The following is a 13,272-nucleotide window of genomic DNA, read 5'->3' as shown; positions in this document are numbered from 1 at the left end:
TCAATATAATGAAATAATTTCTTCCAGCTTTCATTTATTTTTGACAAAGACAGTACTCCTCTTTGCATCTCCTGCTGCCAGCTGGTAGTTCCAGCTGTCCCAGACTAACCTGCTTTCTCGTGTGCCATGCTCTTCAAAATATGCAGGGATGTCCCTCCATACATGTATTTCTTTGGAAAAGAAAAGAAAAAAAAAAGAAAGTTTTTTGTTTCTTTAGGGGCAAAGGCTTTGGAAGTAAAATAATCTGAACCAAGCCTTAGAAGGTTATTAAAAAAAAATAAAACAAACAAACAATCAAGCAAAGCTTGCTGCAGATGGCTGGGAGCAGCACCTCATTTTTCATTATGGGGGGTGGCTGGTGACTTTATTTTTCTTGGCCCTGAGAAAGACCAAGCATTCCCTGAGCCATGTAAATATCCAGCTATGCCTCACTCAGAGCGAGATGAGCATTAGTGGCTTTTCACCAGACACATGCGAGCTGCTCTGGGGCTGGGATGGAGGGGGGTGGGCACTGCAAGGGCTGACAGAGTTCATGGGAACCTCTCCAGTCCCTTCCATTCCCAAGGCAGCCCCTGAAAAAATGTTGTTAGCAAGGTATTTGTGATGCTCTGGGGGCAAAACCTCCGGGGGACCTCGGGAGCTGCTGTCCCATCCCTTGTCACTGACTGTGGCCAGTGTGGTCACTTCAAAGGCAGACGTGGCCAGCCCAGGCCACCCATGGAGAAAGCTTATTCCCAACTCTTCCTCACCAGGGATGGGCCCAAGATTTTGGGAATTCCCTCTGGGAGGACACAAGGCTGTCCCCCTCCATGGTGGCAGTTGTCACAGAGAGCACCACGGGCAGAGCTGGCCAGAGCAGGATGTGACTTTAAATCATTATCTGGTGAGGTGGCTGCAAACCAGGCGTTGGGAGCACATCTGCACTGCCTTGTTAAATGATATCACAGCTGGCCTGGAGGAATTCTCCTCTGGTGGGCAGAAATGCCTCTCCTGACTGGTTTTGGGGATGCATTCCTCCTCCCTGTTGTTCATTGTCTGAGTCGACTTGAGCTGCCTCTCCAGTCTGTGGTGAGAGATCCAGATTCCCCCTCCTTGGATAAAACATACAAAACTAATGAGGAAAACAAAATTACCAACACCAGACACTTCCTTCCCTAGTGCTTTGAATATGCAAAATGGGGTTATGTTTGAATGGAGGGAAAACATTTTATCTGGTCATTCCAAGTTAATGCTCGCTTTTCTTGAAAAGAAGCATCTGAATCCCCTAGGCACCTCTGCAAAACTCAACCTCACTTTAAATGTGGCTGTAAAAATCAAATTTGAGTGCTTGGCAGTCCTTGCTTCCTGGAATCCCAAGAAAAATCTTATCTGAGCATGAGGGCAGGAGTCAGAAGGCAGTAACAGAGCAACTGACTGAACATTTGCAGCAAAATTTTGCCAAGTAGGGAGACTTCAATGTTCTCCTCTACAACTTTCAGAATATAGTACAAAATATTTCCCTTATTTTTTTTTTTTTTAAGCATTAGAGAGTTTAACCCAACAAAGCAGTTGTTTTGCATAGTTTCTATTTTAATCCCTTCGCTTTTTGTTCGGGAAGACATAAGACAAAGCTTTTAGTGTGGATGACAGCACAGGAGATCCCAATTACACATGGGGAAAAACACTTCTCCTCTTTCGATGAACAGCTTGTTTTAAAAGAGGAAGAAAATATGCTTAGGCTGAAAAGACAGATCTTCAGGCATTTTTTTGTTTTTTAAAGACCGCTCTGAAAAATTTACATTTTGAAACAAGACACCTCTTCCATTTAGCTCAGAGGATCCTTTCATCTTCTGAACTTACTTAATTAGAAAATTTTTTAAAAAGGCAAATCCAAAGTTTCTTTTTAAAGTTCAATATACTGTGACAATTCACAAAAAAATTGTTTAATAGATTTCAAAATTTAAAAACTCATTCCTTTTGTTAGCTAAAGTATCAACTGGATTTGCCTGCTAGTCCATCCTGTGAAAACCAACAATATCAAAAACATCTCTGAATGATCAACCTGTGCTCAGCTCAAACCCAAGCACAGGGGAGGAAATTCCCTGTGCCCCAGCTGGGTGCAGCACAGCCCCACAAACAGCTGCAGTAAGTTCCCAACACCACAGCCTGCCTCTCACCAGCCTAGATTTTATCAGTAGGGACATTTTCAGTGAGCAGTCACACTCAGGTAATGAAAACTGGTGTTTTCCTTTAAATGAGCAGAAACATAACAATTCCCCAGCATGGCAGACAGGAAAGCAAAATAATGTAGGTATGTATGTATTCTGCTCCAGGGTCTTAAATATCACAATTATATTGGACCTTCTACTGAGGTGTTTGCAGTAATGCCCCAGAAGTTCCTTTACTAATAACTGTATTTCAGAATGCCCCTTGACCTGGGTTCAGCACTGTTTGCAGGAAAAGGCACCTCAGTCAAGGCAGGGCACAGCCCAAGAACTTTTGCTATTCACATGTTTGTCTTTGCCTGCAGTAACTCCTCTCATCTGTCCAAGCAGCCAATCACATTATGAAGAAGATGGGTGCTAAAATAATATGAAGATAATCTCACCTAAGGGACAGAGAAAAGGGCACAGACCATAACCAGGAGCAGGAGGCAAATGGGAAAGACCCATGACTGAAATGGCACCAACTGCAGGAGTCATTTAACAGCATTGACAACGTAATATTAATAGTAATAAAATAAAAATTAGTGCTGCATCCCTGTTTCCCTTTCCCCACAATATAACTCTTCTTCTGGCTTGGTGTTTGAAAGCTGAGTTGTTTTGTTAGTAATCAGGAGAATGGTGAGAACTTAAACAAACCTGTTTGGCAAGAAAGCTCCCTTGAAAAAAAATTACAAACAAAGCAAATTCTCAAGCCGGGAGACAAAAAGAGAGAGAAGGAGAATAATAAAAGTCAACTGAGAAGTCTCCAAGGAGAAAAAAAAAGGAAGACTTAATTATGCACTAGTTTCTTTTCCTAGCATGCTTCTTAACTTGGCACAGCTGGAAAATAGAAAGCTCACTGCCAAAATATCAAATGTCCCTGATGTGGGCTCAGTGCTCGTAAAGTTCTGTGTGTGTCTTTTTCTCCCTCTTGGTCTGGTTGCACAGAAAGATGAAATGAAGGACTCAGCGAGATAAATACTGGCAGCTGTCTGGAAGCTCCGTGCAGTGGGCAGAGTCCCTCACAAGGAGCCACAAGGGGCTTTTCAAATTTCTTTTGGCCAAGGAAGCAGCGATTTCTGAAACCGGGTCTTTCCAGAGGACGCTGCTGTCAAGTCCCCAGGTCCACTTGCCATTTCTTGGTGATAAATTGCCGTTCTGTGGACATGCTTCTGCTGAAGGATGTGCCACGGAGCTAAAAGATGTTTTGTTTCGTGGAGGAGTGAGATTCTCTGTGCAGCTTGTGAACAATGAGCTTTCTGTACAGTCAGCCCTGTGATAGGACTGTAAAAGGATATGAAGTTTAGCACAGAAACAGGCCCCAGACTCTATGGTACAATTCACCCATGAAAAGGCTGACCTTTTCCATTCAAATATTACACAGAATTTGTATATTTAAATCGGGATTACATACCATTTTTGAAAGGAGCTGGAGTACTATACATGATAAATCTTCCAGATTTCCAGTCATTGGGACCAGGAACAGTATTTTTCTGCCCAGTTAGTGTATTTTACTTCAAAGACATCTTCCCCATGTTCCATTTCATTTGGCTTTTAATCTTTTGTGACTTCATTTCCTTTTTTGCTAATTTACAGGAGGGAACATTTCAGACTGTCACAGCTGAAAGCAAAAATAAGAAATATTGCGATTTATCTTTAGACTTGCAAAGGTAGTTATACATCCTTGTGACACCATGACATAAATAATAAACCAGTTTTCTAGCTAGCAACAACTAACTCAGCCCTGATCATATCAGCATGGGTGGGATGGGATGGGATGGGATGGGATGGGATGGGATGGGATGGGATGGGATGGGATGGGATGGGATGGGATGGGATGGGATAGGACAGGATAGGATAGGATGGGATAGGAAGTATAGAATGGAATGGAATGGAATGGAATGGAATGGAATGGAATGGAATGGAACGGAACAGAACAGAACGGAACAGAACGGGACGGGACGGGACAGGACGGGACAGGACAGAATAGAATAGAATAGAATAGAATAGAATAGAATAGAATAGAATAGAATAGAATAGAATAGAGAGTGGTTTGTGTTGGAGCTCTTCTTGTTGCACCCCCTGTCACCTTCCACTAGAGCACATGGGTTTTGATGCTAAGAAAAGGAGGAAACACCCCCTGGCACTGTAGAGAGGCAGCTTCAGACACAGCACAGGTGTATAGGTATATATTAATAGGTATATATTATATAAATGTGGTGATTGCTGGCAGTGCATGCTGGCAAGGTTACGTCACACATCACTGCAGGCACAAGGTGACTCGGGCTTGGGTGAATTCACAGGATTGTTCAGCACTACCAAAATGCCCTTGGAGGCACACACAGAGGCTCCTCCCTCCTGCTGCTGACATTTTTACAGCCTTTGGTTCTCACTGGCTTGGCAAGCTGCGAGTGCAGCATTGGTAAACATCCTACACCATAGGAAAGGCTGGTCACAGTGCTTCTCCCCACAATCAATAACGCCTTTGGTAATTACATTTGTTCTTGAAGTTCTTCACAGAAGGCTTTCCCACCATTATTTGTGACTCTTCTTTATCTTCTATCATGTGATGGTTTTATTGTAGGAACGTGGGCTTACCCCATCGTGCAAAGCACCTCCCACCAACACTTGGCTTAGGATGATTATTTTGTTCATATTTTCCTTTCATGTTTCTCAGCCATCCCTGGCTTTTTTCCACTTGAGCTCTGGGAACAATGATGGAACTGAAATGTGCAGAAGCCTACTGAAATAGGCAATCTGGTGACAGAATAAGATGTGATTAAAAAACAGTTTACAGAGTTTCAATGATCCATTCTTCTAAAACTTCACAATGCCACAAATGGGATACAGCACAGATTGTATGAAAAAGATCATGGAAAACATCAGCTGGATTGCTTTTGGAACCCTGCAAGTGGATTAGAGCCTCAGCTGTTTACATTCTGCAGGAGAACGTGGATCAAACACCTTAAAATGTACAGTTTACCAGTTCTTCATTGCCTCTAAAAGAAATTCCCGAGGAACACCACCTGCATGGACAGATAAAATACAGTGGAGATGCTTTAACTGGTGGGTGTGATGCCCTTAGGTTATAACTGAGACAACATTTGCAGGAAAGAGCAAATAAAATAGCTGAGGCAGCCAGTTAACTTATCTACCCAAAATCTTTGCTCCTTTTTTCTGACTAAAACTGTTACTATTAACTCTTCACACAAACCTGCAGCAGATGTAAATTCATTTCAGCCACCAAAAGATCTTGCCAGAAGAGGAGAGGAACAGGCTGGGTTAAAAACTTGATTTATTTGTATCCCAAATCTAGGAAACTTCATTCAGATGGAAGCTGCCACACCAAGCCCATAAATACAGTAGAGTCCTGAAATACATCAGGAGAAGCAAGAGGTACTTTGAAAGGAAAATAGATAAATGCTCCATTTCTTTCACCAAACCTTGACTATTTTTCTCCTCCACATTTAGAAGCCCTGCATCTCCAGAATAAAACAGACACAGCAGCTGCCCACCTGTGACTTCTCTCCCTCAGCAGAATTATCCAGGCTTAAAATATAAGACACTTTAAAAACCTTACAAGCCGAGAGCACTGTGGACACTGAGCTGGGAAGCTTCCTACTGTGAAGGTATTCCAAAAGAGGAGATAAAAGATGCAGGGAGTTCTAGTCTGAGACTATTAAGGAAAAAAAAAGGATAAAACCCAAAACCCACAACCAACCAAACAATAAACTGCAGGGAGAGAAGTTGTCCAACACTCAATGAAGTCAGCGTTGATGTGTCTAATGTGTGGCACCAGCAGTGACACACAACAGCCTTGGCCTCTGCCCAGAAACACCATGATAATGATAATAATAATAATAATAATAATAATAATAGATTTCTCATTTCACAGACTCCAATTAGAAGTCAAGGGGCCTCCAAAGAGTGCCAGAGGAGAAGAGACAAAGGGACTTGGGCTGTTGCATGGGCTCCATCCTTGGGGTTTGTTTGTGTTTGAGTCCTTGCTTTCCTTCTGCTGCAAAATAATATTTTTTAAGTGTTCTCATTTCCTCCAAAACTTGAATTATGAGATGTCATTCAGTATTAAAAATGACACACCATTCTAATCCTTTTAAATTTTTACACATATTTTTGGCTTGAAATTATGGCAGAAATTATTAACACTTCCTTGCAGTAGGTCATTATAAATACAGCTTAACTTATTATTAAAAATAATAAAAATATTTTGAACTAGGAAAACAGTATTGTTTTTATGAAAGAGAATTCTTTGTGAAAGAGTGCAGGCAGGTGTCTTCAGCACACTAAGGTTTTTTTTATTATCACTAACTTCTTTTTGACAGTGAAAGTGTGGCTTGGGAAGATTAAATCTGAATTTTCTCCAAGATAATTGCATTTCTGCCCCTCTCTGATGTCAGCACAGAGAGGAATGGGGGCAGTGCTATGGTGGTAAATAGAAATTGTTCCAAAAGCCCCAACCACACTTCCCTCCTCAGCAATGTCTCGTCTCCTGTGTGACATCTCAGCTGGGATCAGACCTCACTGGGGGTTCCCTTCTCTGTGTATTTTACCGACGGCGAGTAATTCTATATTTTTTTAATGTCAACGCCATCACTTTCCAGAGCAGCTCCTGAATCAATCAACATTTCAGCAGCAAGGGGGAATAGGAAAAGTCAGCTGCTCTGCTCTGGCTTTGAATTAACTCCTGCCCTGAGAGACTGTGCTTCCCCAGGGAATCGCCCTTATAAATACGGAGAACTTTTTAAATATTTATACAGGATTATATTCCATTTGCCCAACGTGCTACAAATCGTTCAGTGACATAGCTCACGCTTGTTTCTGAGAACAAGGATCAAACTTACAATGAGACAGCAAGAACATTACCTGCTTTTCCTATGTGGAAATGTACAGAAACAGAGCATTCCGAGTGGGAATGGGCTGAGTAACTTGGGTGTTGTGTAAATGCAGGTCTTGAGGGATGGGACTGAAAGGCCTCCAGAATGACTTCAAGATCAGTTTTTACTTCAAACACATAATCCTGACTTCATTAATAGAGAAATCAGGCTCTCAGTAGGAAAATGGGTTTCTGTGAATGTAATTCACATGTAACTTGTATGCACTATTTTTAATTTAATGGATTAGAGCTGTTTCTCCATTCAGAAGTTATTATTCAGATGAACCAAAGAAAAAAAGCCCACAAACAAACAAACAAAAACCAACCAAGAAAACCACAGGAAACTGAGTAACTGTAGAGTGACTAAAGCTCTCCAGACTTATTCACCACAACCTCATTCACACGTTTATTCCCTCATTGCTCTTACACCTCCTTCCTGAGAGAGGAAGAATACTGGCTCAATGTTCTAAACATGCAAAATCTGGGATTTAATGACACATTTATAAGCACTTAACTGAACAACACTTGGAAAACTAACCTGAAGAAACAAATGTTAGAAAACAAGTTACAAATGTCAAGTGTGGGTGTAAAATGCAGATAACATAATTCATACTGCGTAGCTATACATTATATATATAGTATATAAATTATATATTATGATATATACTATGTATTTTATGCTAAATGTTATCTACCTCTGTATATCAAATTATGCATTACAAATTGCATGTAAAATAAATAGTAATTAATATAGAATTATAATAGCTATAAATATTGCCTATAGTATATAAATGCATAGTATTGTGCTATAATAGTAGTAATACAATAGTATAGTAATAATAATAGTATATTACCATATGTATAGTTGTAATAATAGTATATTACTAATTAATATGTAATGCCTCATATGTAAATGCAATATGTAATATAAAAATTTGTATATTACATTGTAATAATTGGAGTTCTATATATGATACTGTATATTACACACTATGCATTATTCTTATGTATTACATATTTAATATTGTAGAGATAAGTAGATATAAATATGTTAGGTATTACTATGGTTTTACATAGGTATTACTATGGTTTTTGCATGAAACATAATGAATTATATCATATTTATTACTGATATTGTTTATTATACATAATGTATAATAAAGAATATTTAATTTATAATAATAGGCCTGCTCCATACAGCACAGAAATATATTCTCTAATGATCCATGGAACCAATGCTGTGCTAAAAATAATCTAAGTTGCAATTCAGCAGCACAAGGATGAAGTGAAACCTCATCAAAGATGTTAAAGTCATACTGAAATGTTTTGCTGACACTCATACTTTGCAGGGAATATTGCATTTAAATTTGAGTGTGGGGTTCTGCAGAGGAATTTCAGAAAGATTGGGAGTAAGACAAGGAAGAACCACCATCTAGTCTATAAAATCTCACGGATTAGCTGTGTTCATGCAGAACTTCAAGACCATACAGCATGAATTCCTTAAGAGCTGGATTCCCAAAAACCCTTCTGGTGCTCCATGGAGCTGTGCAAGACACGAAATAAAGGCATTGTGATCATGCTGAGGTCTTTAATTCACCCTTAGCCAGGAGTCTGTCAGGGAATGAGGGATGAGTGTCCTGCTCCTGGCTGTCGAGACTGGATCCAGACAATCAAAAAACCCCAAAAAGAGCAGTTTTGGGTTGGAAAAGCCCTTGAGATCATCAGGTCCAGCCTGGCCCCCACTACTGACCATGTCCCCAGGGGTCACATCCACACAATTTTTGGATACTCCCAGGGACAGTGAGTCCATCACCCCCTCAGCCCTTTCCAAGGCTTGGCATTCCTTTCAGCCCTTCCTACATCCACCCTGAGCCTTCCCTGGCCCAGCCTGAGGCTGTTCCCTCTCCTGCTGTCCCTGTTCCCTGGAGCACAGCCTGACCCCCTGGCTGTCCCCTCCTGTCAGGAGCTGTGCAGAGCCACAAGGTCCCTCTGAGCCTCCTTTGCTCCAGGCTGAGCTCCTTTCCAGCTCCCTCAGCCTCTCCTGGTGCTCCAGACCCTTCCCAGCTCCGTTCCCTTCCCTGGACACTCTCCAGCCCCTCAGATCCCTGGGGATTTATCCACCATCTCCAGTGGCCCTCAGCATGTGCTCTCCATTTCCCATCTGCTCTTGCACTCTCACTTCTTCACCCAACACCTCGTGGAGCACACACGGCAGGTGACTTTTGTAGGCAAATTTTACAAGGAAAAGTGGAACTTTTGATACTTTTGATCTCTCCTTAGCAAGAAAAGCTGCTCCCCTGTGCTCTAACCATCCCTCTGAGGGCAAACCTGGGCTCAGCTCAGCCACCAGCTCAGGATGTCATGGTACAAACCCGTGGCACACTGAGAAATCAGCACCAAACAAACCCATTTCCCCAAAATCAATATCAGCCCTCCTCCAGTTCCCATGACACGAGGTCAGGAAAAGGCAGAACACTTCAGAAAACTCCCCTCAGGATGTTTGTTCAGTCAGGGCACAATCCTAAGGTGTTAAGGGAGGTTTTATTTGGCTGGTGCTCAGCTAAATTCCTGTTTATCCTGGGAACTCAGGGTTTGTCCTACTCGCAAAGAAAAGTCCCAAGAACTGAAACAGGAGCAGACACTGATAATTCATCTCATTCTGTCCATCGCTGCTGTGTCAGAAAAGACAGTGCAGAGCTATGTGTTCTTCCACTTATGTGTCCATGGTAGTCTTATGAAAATTTGTTAATTTTGTTTGCTCTCCAGGTCAATTATTCCAGTTTGGTTTTATAAAAGTAAAAGGGGAACTGATAGCCTAGATAGGCTGAGCAGCAGTGGGAAGTTCTGGGAAGGACATCATAAAAGAAACCAGGAAATATACCTTGAACCTGTAATCTTATTGCAGGTCACTTTTACTGTGACTAAGGATCAGAGAGTTTCAATAATTTATGTAATACTAGGGGTAAAGTTGGCCTCAAAAATGCTGGAATAAACTCCTAAATTAAAGGCACTTTCAAGCTGGACTGAGTGGTAAGAAACACACTATAAAGACATAATATATCTTGATGGAGAAATGGACAAAAACACCTAAGACATCTTCACAGTTAGCACACAGTTTTTCAAAGTACACTTAGAGCACATAGTAATTTGTTTGGAGTGGTTAGTTAATCTGAACAGAAAGTGATAAGGGATGGAAATGAAATGCAAGAGAGAGAACAAAAAAATACATATATCCACTTCCATTCCAGCTCTGTGTCTCCTGTGTGAACTGCTGCAGGGATAATTTATTCACACCAATATTTTTCCTCAGCCAGTGGCTCTGTGCCACCAGGCCAGGCTGCTTGCCCCTGCTCACTCAGCCCCACTGGCACCTGATGGTGTGAGGAGGAAAGGAATCACATCCCAGCATCGGGAGAGACACCAGGATTGTCACTGCAGTTTGGGTTCTGCAGAACTGAGACACCGAGAGGGATTGATTCTCTGCAGAGCAGGTTGGAGGGGTCAGCTCTGCATCCCATCATCCTGAACCACAGAATTACAGGATTATGGAATGGTTTGGGTTGGAAGGGACCTTATAGCTCACCCAGTGCCACCCCTGCCCTGGCAGGGACACCTTCCACTGTCCCAGGCTGCTCCAAGCCCCAGTGTCCAGCCTGGCCTGGAACACTTGCAGGGATCCAGGGACAGCCACAGCTTCTCTGTCACCCTGTGCCAGGGCCTGCCCACCCTCACAGGGAACAATTCCTTCCCAATATCCCATCCATCCCTGCCCTCTGGCAGTTTGCAGCCATTCCCTGTGTCCTGTCCCTCCATCCCCTGTCAATAGTCTCTCTCCATGTTTCCTGCAGCTCCTTCAGGCACTGAAGGCCACACTGAGGTCACCCCTAATCCTTCTTTTCCTCATTCTGCCCCAATGCATGCATGACCCAGAAGCAAATACATCACAATTACTTGCAGAATTGGGATATTATTCGACAAGAAGAAAAAAAAAAAGGTCCAGGGAGAGTGAAGAAGGAGGATGGGGTGGCACAGCTCTCAGCATCCCCCAGGGCAGGGAGGGAAGGACAAAACCCCCATGAAAGCTGCATTGACCTCCAATCCATGTCTGCTCCCTTGCAGAGCCACTTGTCATTGTGCTCCGAAATAAAACACCTCAAAAAGAGCAAAATAATCCCTGCGAGGTGGCTTGATTCCCCTTAAAGGCTTCTGGTAAGAGGCACGGCTTTCTTTCTGGTTGCAGCTGTATTTCAGAGTGGATTCGCGCCCTCGAGTCCTTTATTGCTGTTTTTGGGGTAGCTCTAGTCTCGCCTGCCCTCTAGTGCTGTGCTGATCCAGCTCCTGGAGTGAAAACCATCGGGAATCCTGGAATCTAAGGGTTCCAAGTGCTAGTCGATGCCTTGAAATGGCATTTCTTTATTTAAACACAGTTTAGATTTACCTGGAATGGTGGAAAATCAGCCTATAAATACAGGGTGACGATTTAGAGGAAGCAGCCTCTCCTCTTTTATTAAGTCATAGCTTTGCAAGCCAGGTCTCTACAGAAATCCCAGATTTGGCCCCTGCTGGCATAACACAAACACAAACATATCATTAATTTCCCCCCTGCCCTTATGCAAAGGATGCCTAAACATTTGTGCACATCGAGCACAAAATATGACATTGCTAAAAATCTCACATATAATGCATCCAGAATGCATATTGATGTAAAGAGGATTTTGATTTTGAGTGCCTTGAGGTTTCAGTGCCAAGCCTGTGGGTGTAGCAGCACACAGATCTGCAGATATGGCAGTGAGAAGAGTGATAATGAAAGCAGAATGCTGGGGGAGCAAATATCTGAAATCAGGAGACACTAACACACACATTCCTAAATTAATTATTAAAATTTTCAGGTGGGCAGCTCAGGTGTAAAACACTTCTCTCCAAAAAAAGGCCCTTCATTTCTGGTTTGTGAAAGCATTTGCATTGAGTTATGCACATTTTTATTGTATTCTTTCCTTATCAGTACTTTAGGAAATTATTCAAATAAGTATATTGTTGCCAATATCTGATTGTTGGTCTTCTAAGCATAATGAAAAAATGTTACTTCCAGTAAACTAATGTTTTGATCAGTTCAGAGTCAGTTTCACCAGTATTTCCACTATTTTTATAGAACGTTTAATACAAAGCCATATATCTGTACATGGGCATCAAATCCTTTTGAAAATATAAAATGGATCCATTGCAAATAATTTGAGCTAAACCCAGCCTGAGTGTTTGATTTTTTAAGTAGGTTTTTGGACCATCTAGAGAAGGACAGATTGTTTCCAGTTTTTGCCAGGGAAGCAGAGCAGCACACGTAGTCACTCATTCAGGGGACTCTGCCTGCTCCACATCCTCTGCTCCTGTTTCAGGATCCATGACAGCAATTCCTCCTCCTCACCAGCCAGACGAGTGAAACCCACACCAGAAACCTCCATCTGACCTTGTTTTCATTGGAGAAATGGAATCATTAGAATGGAGGAGATCGACTCCAGCCTGTCCCTGTGCCCTGGGCAGGAGGTGGCACTTGGGCAGGACCTGAGCCAGGAGTCCAGCAGGACCCACTGCCACCCCAGACCACCCCAGTGTCCAGCACTGTCCTCTCGGTGCTCCCATGTGTGCAAATCCGCTCCTGCACTCCTGAAAATGCCTTTTAGGGCAGGCAAAGTTGTGTTAGGCTTTTTTTTTTTTTTTTTTTTTTTTTTTTTTTTTTGATTTTGGCTGGAGTGTGTTTAGGAGTGTTCGTGGATGTAAGCTGCAGGAGGAGAGCAGCCCCAGCCATGGAGCAGAGCACCTTCACTCAGCACAGCCCTGCAGCCATCCCCAAAAACATCTACATGTGGCCCTGACACCTGAATTTTCCCCTCATCCATAGGGAGAAATACATCCTTGTAACATGTGTTCACCTCCCCAGGTGTAGGGAAGTGGATCTCACCTGGACTTTCACAAGAATCCTCTCCTGGCAGGCAGAGGAGCACCAGAGGAGGGGATCTGTGCTGCCCTGTGCATGAGCTTTCCTGTGGGTAGGGATTAATTGTATTTTTCATCAGGGACAGTGAGCCAGACCAAGGAGCCCTCAGGAGATGGGATGGAGGTTTCCCCAGTGCTTACGTTGTTACAGCACTTCCATAAAAAACCATTAATTTCCCACTCACCTTTCCATTTGCAGCAGCTGAG

The 13,272-nt window shown here is 42.6% G+C and overlaps 1 long non-coding RNA gene across 2 annotated transcripts in view; it reads left to right on the top strand.

Moving 5' to 3' along the window:
- Window positions 1-12,813, top strand: part of LOC146424213 (uncharacterized) — a 156,429-nt gene extending 143,616 nt beyond the window's left edge. Inside the window, exon 2 of one of the 2 annotated variants that reach the window (XR_014847107.1) lies at window positions 12,773-12,813. This is a non-coding gene — a long non-coding RNA (uncharacterized LOC146424213). Of the gene's footprint in view, window positions 1-12,763 lie in introns of both variants that reach the window. The other variant, XR_014847108.1, reaches the window with a different exon arrangement.
- Window positions 12,814-13,272: the final 459 nt, after the last annotated feature.

This window comes from Lichenostomus cassidix, chromosome Z (genome assembly GCF_008360975.1).
Source record: "Lichenostomus cassidix isolate B80296 chromosome Z, HeHo_3.0, whole genome shotgun sequence".
In the NCBI taxonomy this organism is placed as follows: Eukaryota; Metazoa; Chordata; class Aves; order Passeriformes; family Meliphagidae; genus Lichenostomus; species Lichenostomus cassidix.
This window is presented reverse-complemented; position numbering and strand designations above follow the sequence as displayed.